Below are 16036 nucleotides of genomic sequence, written 5' to 3'. Positions count from 1 at the left end.
GAAAGAGGAATGAAAATCTACTCAATAAAAAATATGCCAAACCTACCCAATGAAAAATTTAATTTATTTTTTCTCAAAATTCTGATTGTAGATGTGTTCAGCATGATTGATTTACTAGAAATGGACAATTGGATCATGAATTTTGGATATAAAAATGGTATTTGGAGTGTCAAAAAATTATGAAAATTGTATGTTGTTGATTTTAGAAACTTATAAAAACCTATCCATGCATCGGAATCAAATACTGTAAGAACTGATTCCTATAAAAACAAGCATATAGTTCATAATACGGTCAGAATTTTGAAAAAAGTTATTAAAAATCCAATAAACAAGCATATAGCTGGAGGAGGGCTATATATATATATATATATATATAGAGAGAGAGAGAGAGAGAGATGAAATGTACAAGAAAAGAGCCAAAGCGCTATTCCTGTATGCACTTTAGAGATAAGGACAAGTGAATTGATTAGAAAAGCCACGCAGCATTACGCAGATAGTCCAGAAATCCTACAAGGACTAGGGTAGGTTGGTCTTGGTATAGGGAAAGTCCCTTAGATTGGCGAAGACATCGCTTTCTAGTTTTGGTAGATCTGGATCCAATTGCAAGCTGGGTTTAGTTCCACATCCTAGACCCAACAAAACCATATAAAAATTAACTTCTTGGATCTGTTCATCCGATGGACCAGAGGTACTCTTATCACAGGTAAAATAACATGACCTGACATACAAGATCTGCAGGTTGAACCGTCCTTGACCGAGCAGGGTTGCAACTTGAGGCAGACAAAAACCTGGATGGGTCAGGTGTAGGTGGCGCCAACGATGTCTTCTTCTAATTCTTGGTGATCCAGATCCAATTACAAATTGTGTCCAGCTTCAGTTCCTTTTAAAAACTAATTAAAACGTCAACCTTGACCAAACAAAACTGTATAAAAATTGCATGCAACTAATAGATCTGTTCTGTTTGCTGTGCCAGAAGTGTTTTTATCAGAGGGAAAATAACATGACCCGACCCAGTATTTATGGCTTTAACTGTCCTAGACTAGCTAGATTCAAGTTCGGACCTGGGCCATCCCAAACCGGGATGCATAACATATGGGTCTAGGCTGTTATCCTTACTTTTGAAGATTAGGGTTCGAAGCACAATGTTTTTGGGTACTTTCCTTCGTCCGGCCTGTTCCAAAACAATACAACCGAGTGCACCCAGTCAAACTCAACCCTGCGTTAAATTCGATCTAAATATCAAAAAGATAATAATACGTCAACTGACAAGAAAAGCCCCGGTTGGTTACGTTAACCCAACCAATTTTCAGCAGATACTTTGTACGATGCAAGGCCATCACAGAAGATACAAGCTGTCATACTTCAATATTAATTCCTCAGGATTTCTCAAGCAATTTACGGAGGCTCTGAGAACTTTCATACACACATATACCTGTCGTGGTCTTCATTATTTTGCAAGGACGTCAATAAAAAGAACCCTACGTAATCCATCACGCTTGAGTTCCTTGTTTTGTCCATCCCCATGCTAAGAGACTTGGCTACCTCTCGTCCGGAACAAAAAAAAGTGAGTTACATGGTGCAAAAGAAGACGAAGAGAACTTTGTTCTTTTAATGAAAGAAGAAGAGAAGTGTGGATTAAAAACGATATCCTCGCTTTGACCATCATGAGTAACGCAAAGGCCTATTATAAGCCCATTGTTTTAAAAATCATTACCCTCAAACAACCGAAGCAGGTTACATGTTCCCCTCTGAAGGTGCGTGTTTGGGGTCCGAACGAGCGTCATGTATATAAGCATGTGGGACTTGTTTTCTCATGTGTGTCAACATCACTTAGCATCGAAGTCTGGTGCGATTTTAAAGACTTAAGTACCCATTCCCGTCATGAAACAATGATTCGAGAAAAGGATAAAAATATCCTCTATCCAGAAAAAAGAGGATGATCTTAACTCTTCAAAGTCCAAACGTTCCATTTTTGCCCTAAGCAGTAAACTTTCTTGATACCACCGGATCACTCTTTAACAACACACCATAACAAGAGCTCCCTTTGATGACGCACCATTTGCTATCGTCTGCTACCACCGGAGAAACCTTTGCCGTCGTCTGTTGTTGTCGGAGCATCCTTAATTTATCGTCAATTGCGTAGTGAGAGCACTATTGCCACCATCGGTTGCATCGATCTACCTTCTGGGTGTTTCTCCTCCACTGTCGGATTATCAAAACTCCTGTCATTTCGGTAAGTTTCGTGTAAGGTTTCGTTATGTAAACAAATCGATTTATAAATCTGAATGTTAAATCTTACAACTGGTTATACTATTCATGCTAAATAACACCTATTTTTATATTGAAACAAATCGATTTGTACCTATCCACCTTCTGGGTATCGAAAAACAGTTAACACGATTTGTTCTTAATTATGAAGGTCAAACATTACAACAATATGTACTTATGAAGGCTAAATTTCTATAATGATTTATACGTTGAAATGCAACAATGATTATACATTTAATGCAGCAATGATTTGTAAGTTTGAAGCATGAACGATTTATACATTTAAATTAGTAGCGATTTGTATGTTTGAAGCAACAACGATTTATACGTTTGATGTAGTAGCGATATGTATTTATGAAGTTACATCAATTGTAATTAAGTTTGCTAAATCATGCAATGATGTTTACTTATGAAGCCAAATATTGTGATGATTTGTAATGTTGGTGATTGTGTAACGAATGTGATAATTTGTAATAATATATACTTTGGGGAGGCGATTATAACATATAATAATGCAGTTAAATTTATATGTTGTGCAAGTTTGCAATGACTACAATTTGCAAGACAAAAAAGCCCTCGTCGTTCGAGGGAATGACTACTGAAGAAATTATCCGCCAGTCTGATATATATGAGGGTTATAAAATGTACCAAAATATAATGAAGATTGAGAACAATAAAGACAGGGACACAGCGTTGGAATTTTATAATGCGGAGCTTGATCCATCAGATATTGAAGATGAGCAAAGGGAGAAGGATGAGGAAGAACTAAAGATGAAAAAGAATAAGAAGAAGGATGACAAAGAGAAGGAAAAACAAAGGAAGAAGGAGGAGGAAAATGAAAAGCAAAGGAAGAAAATACAAATAAAGGAGGAGGAAAGTGAAAGGCAAAAGAAGAATAAAGATAAGGAGGAAGAGAAGGAGAGGGCAATTGAAGAAGAAAGAGGAGGAGGAGGAGGAGAGGGAAAGGCAAAGGAAGAATAAAGAGAAGGAGGAAGAGAAGAAAAGGGAATTAAAGAAGAAGAACAAGAAGAAGGAAGAGAAGAAAAGGCAAATGATGAAGATGTAAGAGGAAAAGCAAATGAAAAAGCATCAAGATGAGGAAGAGAATGAAAGACAAAGGAAGAAGAATGAGGATGAGGAAGAGAATGAAAGACAAAGGAAGTTGAAGGAGGACGAGGAAGAGAATGAAAGAAAAAGGAAGGAGAAAGAGAACGAGAAAGTGAAAGAAAGGCAAAGGAAGGAGAAGGAGGACAAGGAAGATAAGGAAAAGGAAAGAGAAAGGGAAATAAAGAAGCAGGAGGAGGAAGAGAAGGAAAGGAAAAGCAGAATGAGAAAGAGAAGAAAAAGAAAATGAATGAAGAACTAGAAAAACAAATGAGGGAGGCGAAGGAGTGAAGGAAGGAAGAAATAGAAAAGCAGAGGAGGGAGGCGATAGAGTGAAGGAGCAACAAGAAGGGCAGAGGAGGAGGAGAGAATGAATGAGGAACAAGAAAGGCAGAGGAGGAAGGAGGAGGCACGAATGATGGAGCAACAAGAAAGGCAGAGGATGGACAGAGGGGATGAAGAGGAGAAAATTATGACCAAGATATATAAATCGCTCTTGTCTGTCACGATTTACTATGATAGATATTATTATGTATAGTGATTACTGTGATAGCGATTACTATGTATATCGATTACTGTGATAGTGATTACTATGATAACATTTACTATACATAGTGATTACTGTGACATTTGTATAACGATTACCTTAATAATGATTAGTATGTATAGCGATTATGTAATGATTTACTATGATAGATATTACTATGTATTTTGATTACTATGCATAGTGATTATTATAACCTATGTATAGTGATTACCATAATAGAGATTAGTACGTATAGCGATTACTTTGATATCAATTATTATGTTATAGGGAGGTCAGAAGAGAAGTAGAGCATCAGGTGAAAAGCTCAAAGGGTGGTGTCACTAGCTTGTAGTTCTGTCATGGTATGGATAACTGAGTGAATATCAGAAAGACCGATTACGAAATATGCACTTCGACGGCCTTGTGGATCAACATTATTTTAAAATGTGTTGAAACACCATGACTCACCTAGTCAATAAGTAGAATCATAAGATGAACACATTCTAGTTTGATGGTTTTGAGATCACCATGACCCACCTAGTCAATAAGTAGAATCATAAGACGAACACATTCCAGTTTGATGGTTTTGAGATCATCAATCCCCTAGAAGATGCAGCGCGAATTACGGGTCTTAAGTGCCATGGAAGTATTGTCCTAGTATGAGATTCAAACTATAACATAATTGACATGTGAACGACCCTTTTAGAAATATCGATGGAGGACTAGGGTGAATGTATTTCTGGTGGAAGCAATTCTACATCGATGAAAGTTTCTTCTTTTCATACTCGCGGGAATGTGCAAAGCTATTTACGGGAGAACATTTCTGTCATACACATATCTATCTTACAGGAGGACATTTCCATCAAACACATACCTATCTTTTTTATATGTTATTTATCTTTTTTATATGTTATTTTATTATAAAATGGGTAAGATTGGCATATGAATTATCGTTAGTCCCAAGATATTCCTCCGTACACACTCGAACACACGAATTTGTCTTCAGGGGAGAACACACAACCCCCTCTCCTCAACAACCCCCACATAATAAGGAACAAAGATCCTGTCATAAGTACTCTCAACCACTGACACATGTTGTATTTCCACCCTTTTTCTTAACCCATTGTGACAAAAATAAATCGTAAGATATTGGCATCTTCCAAAAAAAATAGGCAAAAAGAAGCAAGAAGTTGTTAGAGTAACTGATTAAATTTTTTTTCACTTTTAAAGGTCAATTAAAGCATACTTTCACCTATTAGTTCCAATTACGATTATTAGTTCTAGGAAAGGACAAGAGATAACCAAGAAGTTAAATCGGCAAAGATAGTGCTTAATACGATTAGAGCAACTGTTATATTCAGTAATTGGATGATGCCCTTGAGAGTCCTGCCCATGAAGACTCCTGGAGAGCCCCTCTACCATTTTTTGTTTTGTCTTATCTTTATCTTGCTGAAGGTCTTATCTTTATCTCTGACTCTCCTCCTTTGGTTGGATCTGCTCGTTGTAATCCTTATATAAAGGGACACCCTCTATGTGGCTAAGCATTCAGCTGGTAATATCATAAGGCCGTTTGCCTCTTCTTTCCGTGGATATAGGCTCATATGGCTGAATAACGTTAATCGTTGTCTCTCTCATGTGCGTGTGTGGGTCAAGTTTTTAACATGGTATTGAAGTAGGTTCGTGATTCTTGATGGTGTTCACTGGTCATGGTCTCTCATGGCAAAAGAAGAATGATCGAGTACCGAAAATACAATGGGAAGATCAACGACTATTAATGGTGGAGCGTCATTGTCTAATACTGCAAATGCAAAGGTCAGATACCATGATCAAAATCACTTACACAAAATCACCAACACCCACTTCTCAGGGACTGATTACTTAAGTTAGGCAAAGGTTGTAAAACTCTTTTTAAGTGGGAAATCCAAAGTTGGATACATCACTGAAAAAAATGTGAAGCCTAATCCCTCAGATTCTACCTATGAAAAATGAGAATCTAAAAATAATATGGCTAGATATTAAACTCCATGAAACGGCCATTGCTAGAAGTTTCTGGTTTATGAACTCCGCAAAAGAAATTTGGGATGTGGTTAAAGAAATCTATGGTGAACAGTTCAACCTTGCAAGAGTATATAAACTGCATCTTGAAATTGCTAAGTATAACCGCGAAGACAAGCCCTTTAGTGTATACATTGGCACACTTAAGGGAATGTGGGATGAATTGCTCCAATATCGTCCCCCAACCAGTGACATTCTTGAAAACAAGAAACACCTCGAGGAAGATAAATTTTTTAAAGTTTTGGCTGACCTTGGGCCTCACTATGAGAACTTGCGTAGCCAAATTTTAATGTTGACACCCTACCATCATACAACATTCTTTGTGCCATGTTTCAACATGAAGAGACCCACATTCAAGTTATGAATCTAAAACCAAAGCACAAAGAAGAGCAATCATAACAAATGGCATTTCAAGTAGGTTTCAAAAAACATCTTACTCCTATTGAGACAACTAACAGTATTATCCAGGAGCGAATCAAAACAAGCTCTAAAACCAAATGCGCCTACTGTAAGAAAAGTGGTCACACCAAAGATCATTGTTGGGATCTCGTTGGTCGGCCCAACCGTGACAAAGAAACGGGTATAAAAATGGATTCAACTAATTTTGTGAATAAAGATGATTTGACTCGGTTCTTCCAACAAATGGCGCCAAGACTAATATGGCCACCGTATCACCAGTCAACGATGTCCCTGCAGACCAGCAAGGTAAGATTCAAACTTTTTTCTCGTGTCTCTCAAATAATGAAAGGATTGTTGATTATGGGGCCTCAGACCACATGACAAACCACGTCAACAGTTTGACTAATTCTGAAAAACTGGTATATACGACAGATGGATCTATTGTGACGGTTTCTGGAGAAAAAAATATTAAACTTATTAATCATGACTCTACGGTTCTTATTGTCTCTAAACTTGCAGGTAACCTAATATTTGTAAGTAAGATTACAAAAACTCATGATTGTTTGGCTATTTTTTCCTCAAAGGATATAGTGTTTCAAGACAGGAAAATGAAAAAGGTAATTGGTAGAGGTATTAAACATGACGGGTTGTACGTATTCAGTTAATCAAGTAAAACTCTTTTATGTTCTAGCAGTACTTATAGTTTATGGCACTCTCGACTTGGACATGCACCAACCAGAATTCTAAAACTCTTACTTCCTAAACTTTATAATGATAATTTATCGTGTGATGCTTGCGAGTTTGCCAAGGCAACTCGACTTCCTTTCCAAAATTCTTCTAGTTGCAGTAGCATGTTTTTTGAGGTTGTTCACTCTGATGTGTGGAGTCCAGCCCTCAACGACTCTATTCTTGTTTTTAAATATTATGTTACCTTTATTGAAGATAAATCTCGTGTGACTTGGGTATATTTTTTAAAGCATAAACACGAGGTGGCCAAAGTGTTCAAATTTTTTTATAACCATGTACTCACTTAATATGAGCGCAAGATAAAGCATCTAAGATCGAATAATAGCGGATAATACATTAATGAAGTTCTTGGTGATTTCTTGACCTCACAAGGGATATTGCCTCAAACCACCTGTGTCGGAACTCCACAACAAAATGAAGTTGCAGAAAGGAAAAATTGTCACTTACTCAATGTTGCCCGGTCTCTCATGTTTCAAATGAACATGCTGCTGCAATATTAGGTGGATGCTATAGCTACCACATGTTATATTATAAATCGTGTCCCAAGTTCCAGTTTGAATAATGAAATTCCTATAGAAAGTTTGAGGAATCGCAAAAATTCTATCAATCATTTGAAAGTTTTTGGGTGCAAGTGCTTTGTCCACCTTAAAGAAAAAATTTTAAACAAACTAAAAAAGAGAGTCGTGAAATACATTTTTGTCGATTATTTTGCTTCAAAAAGGGGTTTTAAGTGTTTTGATCCTATCACAAAAAGGCTGCATGTTTTGAGAGACATGAAATTCTTTGAAAACAAAGCCTACTACCTGTGTCCCAATAAGGAGGAAAACCATCCCGATATGACCAGTCCCATAACTTTCTTACCTATCCCAGAGATAGTTTTTGAATCCATCCCTAATGACCCAAATGACTCAAATCCAAGCAGCAATCAACCTTCTATACCAGATCCAAATCCCATTTTTGAGCCTTATGTAAGTCAAACCACATCCAATTCCATCCAAGAGAGTGGTAATAAAGGATATCCTCTCGACCCTCAGTCAAACTCAGAGATTACTACTCTCATTGTGCCATTGAAAATCCTAAAGCCCGGTCTATAGAACTTCAATTTGATTTCTTAAGGCTGTCCAAGACTTATCAAGCCTATCTATCTAAAATTTATTCTCAACATGAACCATCTAGTTTTAAAGAAGTTGTTGGAGATATCAGATGGAAAAAGGCAATGAACAACAAGATGGAAGCACCGCTAAAAAACAATACTTGGTCTCTTGTCAAGCTACCGTAAGGGAAAAAAATTGTTGGATGTCGATGGATATACAAAATTAAATACAATAGTGATGGCTCTGTAGAAAGATACAAAGCATGGCTCATAGAAAAAGGGTATACGCATAAATAAGGTATTGATTTCTCTGAAACCTTTGCTTCGGTTACAAAAATGAGTTTTATTTGTATTCTCCTCTTAGTTGTTGCTAATAAACAGTGGGGTATTTATCAACTAGATGTTAAAAATGTGTTCTTCCATGGTGATTTAGAATAATAAGTTTATATGGACCCTCCACCTAGTTTTGAGTGTGATCTTAGAAAAGTGTGCAAGCTTCAAAAATCTATTTACAACCTTAAACAATCTCCTCGAGCCTGGTTTTCAAAACTTAGCAAAGTTCTTGTTAAAATTAGATATAAATGTAGTACTGCTGATTATACTATGTTCGTGCATATCTCCTCTTAGGGAACTGTTATCCTATTGGTCTATGTTGATGACATAATTGTAACAGAAGATAATCTAGCTATGATAAAAAAAAGCTAAAGAGGTCATGCACTCCAAATTTGAGATCAAAGATCTTGGCAAATTAAGATACTTCATTGGCATAGAAGTGGCTCACTCTGATAAAAGGATTTTCTTGTGTCAACGAAAATACACATTAGATCTTCTCCAAGACACTGGGACAATTGAGGCAAAAGTTGTTGATACTCTTCTTGAACCTAATTGCAAACTCAAGAAAGATGGTGGAGAAGCCGCTACGAACATTGAAGTTTTCAAAGGCTCATGGGAAAATTAATTTATTTGACTATTACTCATCCCGATATCAGTTATGTTGTCAGCATTATCAATGAGTTCATGCATCGGCTACGGTCTACTTACATCGAAGCTGCCCACAGACTTCTTTGATATCTCAAAGGAAGTCCATGAAAAAGAATTCTTATGAAGAAAAATGAAAACTTTGACATTGTCAGATTTACTGACACAGACTGGGGAAATGGTCCTTACATTCCATGTGATCCTAATGCCAGAAGATCAACCATAGGCTTTTGTTTTTTTGTTGGTGGTAATCTTGTAACTTGGAAAAACAAAAGACAATCTGTTGTAACTAGATCCAGCGCCACATGCGAACTCATTTGAATTAAAGTGCTTCTCCTTGACATGGGTCTGAAAATTTCTCAACTAATGGAACTCAAGTGTGACAATATGGCTGCTTTATACATCAGTGCTAATCCAGTGTTTCATGAAAGAACTAAACATATTGAGGTTGACTGGCATTTTGTAAGAGAAAAGATTCAATTTAAAGAAGTTTATACTTCTCATGTTAGAAGTCGAGAGCAATTGGCCGATATTTTCACCAAGTCCCTAAGTTGTGAGCAACACCACTAATTCAAGCGACAAGTTGGGTCGGATTGACATCTGCGCTCCAACTTGAGGGAGATATTGTTATATTCAGTAATTGAAGGACGCCCTTGAAAGTCCTGCCCATGAAGACTCCTGCAGAGCCCCTCTATCATTTTTTTGTTTGGTCTTATGTTTATCTTAATGATGGTCTTATCTTTATCTCTTAGACTCATCCTTTGAGTGGATCTGCTCATTGTATTCTCTATATAAAGGGACGTCCCGTATGTGGCTAAGCATTCAACTGGTAATAGCATAAGGTTGTTTGCCTCTTCTTCTTATGGATGTAGGCTCATATATATGGCCGAACCACGTTAATTGTTGTCTCTCTCATGTGCGTGCGTGTGTAATAAGGTTTTTAACAACAACCATGATCCTAAAGGAGTTAGGGTTTTCCTTCTTGATGGCTAAGATCCCAGAGAGAAGGTTCAGTCATGGTGCCCTCGAGCTCTAGCCCCACTATTTATTTCTTCATTCAGGGGGAAAGAATGCCTCACTTGACTTCAAACTCATGCAAATATATGGGGGACCCAGAGAGAGAGAGAGTCCACCTAAAAAAGGAGTTATGGGGCCAAGATCAACTCTGACCTTCTGAGCCAGCTCCACTCGTACCCCTGCAAATCCTTCCTCCCAGAGACAAGTTGAGAGACCACCTGTATTTGGCGGGTTCTTTTAAAAAATGAGATGCCAAATTAAGGGTTTATTTCTGTTAAACCCATGGTTTGTCATTCATAGCTCTTAATCTCCTTAACGGTGTTCTGCCGTTAGGAGAGGGGTTGTGAAAAGTTGGGATTAGGACAGGTGTTACTGTCTGAAAGCTTTCTGTATGGATCTCTACTCCATAATAGCGAAGCAGGTTATATGTTCCCCCCCGAACAGGGCAGTTAGTTACATCTCATGTTCAGGGGGTCCCAAAGAGCACCACGTATGTAAGCATGTGTGTCTCGTATCCCCATGTTTGTCAGCATTAATTAGCATTGGAGTTTGATGCGATTGCAAAGACTTAAGTACCCTCTCTTCCATTGGTGCCAAAAAAAATGACGATTCTAGAAAAGGAGTGGTTGTAAAGACTTAAGTGCCCCGAAGATGATTATTTAAGACCCAGTTTCTACACTGCAGGATTATCTGAGAAAGAAATCTCCCCTGGAGGAGGCCATGAACATCAACCCTCTCACACACTCTCTCTCTTCTCTTTCTGCTTCTATGCACATCCAGCAGAAGATCCTACATTGCTCCATCAAGCATCGACTGACCTGCACATTGAATGTTGTGGAGCCTGATTCAGAGTTTTTACCCTTACAAGAGGAGGGTTTGGGGGCTCATCCTAGTGTGGGTAGCATCATTCAACTAAATGAGTTATAGATCCTGATTCAGAGTTTCTACCCTTACAGGAGAGGGTCTAGGGGTTCCTCCCAGCGTGGGTAGCATCATTCAACTTGAAGAGTTGTGGAGTCTGATTTAGAGTTTTTACCCTTACAGAAAGGGGGGTCTGAGGGCTCCTCCCAGCGTGGGTAGCATCATTCAACTTGAAGAGTTGTGGAGTCTGTTTCAGAGTTTTTACCCTTACAGAATGAGGGTCTGAGGGCTCCTCCAAGCGTGGGTAGCATCATTCAACTTGATGAGTTGTTGAGCTTGATTTAGAGTTTTTGCCCTTATAGGAGGAGGGTTTGGGGGCTCCTTCCAGCATGGATAACATCGTTCAACTTGATTCGTTGTGGAACCTGATTCAGAGTTTTTGCCCTTACAGGAGGGGGGTTTGGGGGCTCCTCCTAGCGTAGGTAGCATCGTTCAACTTGATTCGTTGTTGAGCCTGATTCAAAGTTTTTGCCCTTACAGGAGAGGGGTTTGGGGGCTCCTCCCAGCGTGGGTAGCATCGTTCAACTTGATTCGTTGTGGAGCCTGATTTAGAGTTTTTGCCCTTACAGAAGGGGGTGCGGGGGCTCCCCCCGGCACGGGTCCTGGGTGTCGTGGTCAAAAAATGCACAGGGTGTCATGGTGAGAAAGACATATGTTTGTTCCAAACAAGGTTGAAAGAAATCAATAGAAAATCCAACAAGGAGCATGCCAGAATCAAGATGTGGATGTCAAGCGAGAATGGTGTTGTGCAACTCAAATAACACAGAATAATAGGGATCTGGTTTTTAGTTAAAATGAGGAATGAAATAACAATAGAATTTTTAAAAATTTACAGGAATAAGCTAGACTCAATAACGAAGACACCACTTTTTACGGATTTGGAATATGACCTCCGGTTAAAGAGATATGCCCCAGACAAGTTGGTCCTAATTCGGGTAGCGATTTACAACGATTTGCTTACTGAATAACACTACAAATCGCTATAGTGATTTGCGAAAGACACTACAAATCGCTATAGTGGGATCCGCGCCTGGAGGGAGCCCCCGGACCCCCCTCCTGTAAGGGCAAAAACTCTAAATCAGGCTCCACAACTCATCAAGTTGAATGATGTTACCCGCGCTGGGAGGAGCCCCCAAACCCTCTCCTGTAAGGGCAAAAACTATGAATCAGGCTCCACAATTCATCAAGTTGAACGATGCTACAGTCAGTGTGCAGGTCAGTCGGTGTTTGATGGAGCAATGTAGGATCGTCTGTTGGATGTGCACAGAAGTAGAGAGAGAAGAGAGAGAGAGTGAGAGGGTTGATGTTCATGGCCTTCTCCAGGGAGAACTCTTTGCCTCCCTTGATTTCTTCTCTAGAGAGAGAGAGGGTTTTACAGTGTTTTACAAAGAAAGAAGAAGAAGACTTTGAAGAGTCAACATAATCCTCGACTTTATGGATGGAGGACATGTTTGTCCTTTTTTTGAATTGTCTGTTTTTTCTTTTTTGAATGAAAGACATTTTTGTCATTTTCTTAAACCATCGCTTTATGAGAAAAATAACAAGAAAGGGTACTGCACTCTTTGCAACCACACCAGACTCCAATGCTAAGTGATGTCAACATACACGGGAATACGAGCCCCATGTGCTTGTATACGTGGTGCTCGTTCAGACCCCCGAACACAAACGTGGGATTCAGTGAATCATCGAGGGAGAACATACACCACCCTCTCCCATAATAGGAACATAAAACTCTACGTGATAATATGACTGTATTTGCGTGGTTTAAAATGATTCCATAAGTCGCATCCCTATGCAGTGTAAAAAAATGAATGGCTGAAACAAAAGAAAACTTGATGGTGTTCTGGCTGCCGTCCATCACATGGATGAACGACATTGACCTGATGCACTCTCATTAAATCCATCTTTGCAATCCTACTTCAATCCACAGTGACAAAGGTTTTAAATTCGGCAAAATAAGGCATCCCATATCTCGTGACAAATTGAACTTTTTATATTTTTCACGTTTTTTGTTAGCAGATTATTGGTGGAGCCAACTAAAAAAATGCTAAATAAATAAACGTAATAAAATAAAAATAATAAAAAATATTTTTCTAGCACGTAACTTAAGAGCATAAATGTAACATTAAAAAAAAAGAAAACTTATATGAGAATAAGTATTTTTGAAAAAGAAAGTATCTTGCAATATCTTCAAAGAACTGGCAACGTTCGCCGTTGTGCCTCAACCCTCGAATAAATCACCGAATGAGACTAAAGAATCAAGCTGGTCCGCTCATTCTGTAGAGAAGAGGACGAAATAAAATGCGTGTTTGGTTCAGAAGCAACGTTAGGGCGTAGGTCATGTGCTCCGCGGAGTCCCTTTCTCCTATTGGCCAAACAAAGACGCATTCTCTACTCCATTGTCGAATAGAATTTCTGATGGGAATTGGGAAGGCTTCTCTTGGGTCTTGAGCCGTCCCCATTCTTTTGGGCTATAAATACCAAAGATACACACGGAAGAAAAGCAGCAGGGAGATCATAGATACGGTTCACAGTAGAAGCCAAAGTTCAACAACGCAAGCACAGAATGAAGCCCCACGTCCTCCTCGTCTCCTTCCCTGCTCAAGGCCACATAAACCCCACCCTCCAATTCGCCAAGGTCCTCTCCCAACATGGTGTCGACGCCACCTTCGTCACCACCGCCAAGGCCTACAACCGCATCTCCTCCTCCACCACCACCACTACTGGGATTTCTTTCGCCACCATCTCTGACGGTGATGAATCCGCTCGGACAGTCGACATCAAGGATTCCATGTACCCGGTGCAGCTCGAGCACCATGGCTCGGCCTCGCTTGCGGCCCTCATCAGCTCTTTTTCCGACTCTGGCCGCCCAGTCTCTTGTGTTATCTACAATTTTCTCCTCCCGTGGGTTGCCGGAGTGGCCACCGACCTCGGGGTGCCGTCGGCTCTACAATGGATACAGCCATCTTCAGTGTTATCCATATACTATCATTATATAGTGAATTCCTCTCACCTGTTCACTGATCTCTCTCATGAAATCGAGCTTCCTGGCCTACCTTCTCTTGTCGCCGATGATCTCCCTTCTTTCCTCTTGCCGGGAAATCCTTACCCTTCAATCATCCCAACATTTTCTAAAATATTTCGTGCCATTGATGAATCGAAATTTAAGTGGGTGTTTGTGAATTCCTTCGACGCGCTAGAAGAAACCGTCGTATCATCAATGAAAGATTTGAACATTAATCTCATCGGAGTGGGGCCACTGATCCCATCGGCTTTTCTGGACAAAAGCAAGAGCCCCAAGGACACTGCATTTGGTGGAGACTTACTCAACCAAGATTCAGATGGCAATGGTAAATCCGGCAAAGATATAATACACTGGTTGGACACCAAGCCAGCATCTTCGGTGCTTTATATCTCTTTCGGTAGCTTAGCCATGCCATCACATACGCAGATCGACGAGATCGCGAACTGGCTATCGGAATCGGGCCACTACTTCATATGGGTAGTGAGGCCACCGGAAAACTATAGTGGTTTTCCGAGTAGTTTTGATGAGGTGGTGAAGTTGAGGGGGCTTGTAGTCAAGTGGTGCTCCCAAGTAGAGGTGTTAGCTCACCCTGCTGTGGGATGTTTTGTGACTCACTCAGGCTGGAACTCAACTTTGGAGGGCTTGGTGAATGGAAAACCAATGGTGTGCTTCCCTCAGTGGAGCGACCAACCAACCAACGCCAAGTTGGTGGAGCACGTGTGGAGGATTGGCGTACGTGCGAGGAGGAATGAGGATGGGGTGATGAGCAGAGAGGAGCTAAGGAGGTGTGTGAGTCTCGTGATGGGAGAAGAGACCGGAAAGGAGATGAGGGACAACGTCTTGAGGTGGAGGGAGTTGGCTTTGGAGGCTGCGAACGAAGGAGGGTCGTCTGATCGGAATATCCTCGCGTTCATAGACGGTCTCAAATTGTCGATCGAGTGAAGAAGATGAAAAGATGGAAGAACAGTGGATTTATTTATTGACTTATGTTTGCATGAAAGTATGATGTTGACCGTCGGATCCGTGCAACTTCATCTTCATCGACGGCCTTTGGATGGTCTATAGGAAAGGCATCATGCAAGACGCATGAGCACCGGATGTAGTCATACTTCTAATTTGTTGGCTCAAGGTTTAGGCATATTTTGTTATATATATATATATATAGTTTACACATTTTTTGTAGGTAACAAATTTCCTATAAAACCATTTCTTTCTTTCTGTTTCTCTTTTTTCCTTGGAAAGGAGAATCAATTTAATTAGAAGAATGAAATCAAGGTGCAAAAAATAGCATGGTTCTATGAGTTATCTGAATACGGATCTGTGACTAAGAATTACAATAGGCCCCATTTGATTGGAGGTAAAAGTTTTGAAAAAGATCCAATCTTTTGACATAGAATAGGTTCGATTCTTGCCGTCCAGCTGAAGTATTTGGACAGTTAGGATTAGTCCACATTCAGATGATGGGGCCTACCATTGCTCCCCTTTATAGCAAACATAAGAAAATTTTACCGTGACTTTATTTTATCAGTTTGGCCTGTTTTTATGGAAAAAAAGTTGGATGTAAGGGCATCCCATTTCTTTTCCCCCGTAAAAACTTTTTCTTTTTCTTGAAAATGTTTTAACAAATTGCAAAGGGAGACTCATGAAAAGAGAAAAAAGAAAAAGGAGAGATCGAGAGAGAGGTGCCATTTAAGCCAAGCCACAGCTATCCTCCTATCCACCAGAGGTCCATGTCTTGTCCTTTTGCACATGGAGTGTAAGGACCATTTTATAGAAAGTGCCCAAGCAACTTGTCATGCAGAGAGAGAGAGGCAGTCATTGACGTTGGGCTCTCACAATGAATGCGATCTCATCTAATGATGTCGTTGGGTAAGAATAATTGTTTTTTAGAAGGTGATGTTGA

At 39.6% G+C, this 16036-nt stretch overlaps 1 pseudogene across 1 annotated transcript; it reads left to right on the top strand.

The window, feature by feature from the left end:
- Window positions 1-13533: 13533 nt before the first annotated feature.
- Window positions 13534-15358, top strand: LOC149843205 (crocetin glucosyltransferase, chloroplastic pseudogene; annotated as a pseudogene). Its single transcript, XR_016430853.1, has one exon. The product of XR_016430853.1 is annotated as a crocetin glucosyltransferase, chloroplastic pseudogene (transcript).
- The last annotated feature ends 678 nt before the right edge of the window (window positions 15359-16036 follow it).

The sequence above is a fragment of the Nuphar pumila genome, chromosome 3 (assembly GCF_984573655.1).
Source record: "Nuphar pumila chromosome 3, dmNupPumi1.hap1.1, whole genome shotgun sequence".
NCBI lineage: Eukaryota > Viridiplantae > Streptophyta > Magnoliopsida > Nymphaeales > Nymphaeaceae > Nuphar > Nuphar pumila.
The sequence above is the reverse complement of the archived record's forward strand: the minus strand, read 5'-3'. Positions and strand labels throughout refer to the sequence as shown.